Here is an 899-nt window from a genome sequence, read left to right as displayed (position 1 = left end):
GGATCCCAAGGCAGTTGCTGGGCGTGGAGGCCACGGGGGCATAGTCTACCAAGGAGACAGAACTGAACCTCACATCACCTTGCTTGGCCCCGGCGGATGGCTGGTTAGTCAAAGACGGGTAAGATTCCTCAGGGAGGAACGACCTAAGACAGGCACAGTCGCAGAGGGGCCGGCAGGAGAGAACTTGGGGGTCAACAGAGGTGGGGCACAGATCCTCACCCCCCCAACTATGCAGGGGCTTGAACACTCGCCCCTTCTGAGGGAGGTCTCCTGCCCCCATGGCTGCTTCCCGCTTCCCACGCCCAGCTCAGATCGGGACCCAGATAACAGAAAGACTTGGCCCAGCTCAGATCGGGACCCAGGTAAAGACAGAGACTGGCTGATAGCAACTGCCCTTTCACTGCAACAGGACTTGTTTCCCATTTCTACCTTGGACCACAGGGAAAGGGGCAGCTGAAGGAAAGGGCTGTGTCAGGATGCTGCCTTCTTCCCTTTCTTCTCCCTCTTTTTTCTAAACACTTCCATGTCTTGTAGTTCTTTTGCTTCCTCTTCTTTTTCTCTTTACTACCCTCCATCTCCGCCTCCTCCTCCTCCTCCCTGGTATCATCCATATTGGCTGAGCCAGAGGGCACAGCTGACTCCTCCTCGGACACCGACACCACCATCAAGGGCGGCCCTGATGGACCCTTTGATCCAGCCGTTCAACGTGCTGACACTTTGAGAGCCTGTCGCCAGCAACGCCGCCTGCTAGCCAGATCAATGAAGACAACCAAACCACCGACTTGGGGACAGCTGAAATCCCTTGACTGAAGAGGCCAGCAACCTTCTACAGGAACAAGGCTCTGTGTGCACTCCATCCACTATGTTTATTGCTATGCTCCCTATTATTGCTTGTCAGT

The sequence above is a fragment of the Myotis brandtii genome, unplaced genomic scaffold (assembly GCF_000412655.1).
Source record: "Myotis brandtii unplaced genomic scaffold, ASM41265v1 scaffold270, whole genome shotgun sequence".
Classification (NCBI taxonomy): Eukaryota; Metazoa; Chordata; class Mammalia; order Chiroptera; family Vespertilionidae; genus Myotis; species Myotis brandtii.
The sequence above is the reverse complement of the archived record's forward strand: the minus strand, read 5'-3'. Positions refer to the sequence as shown.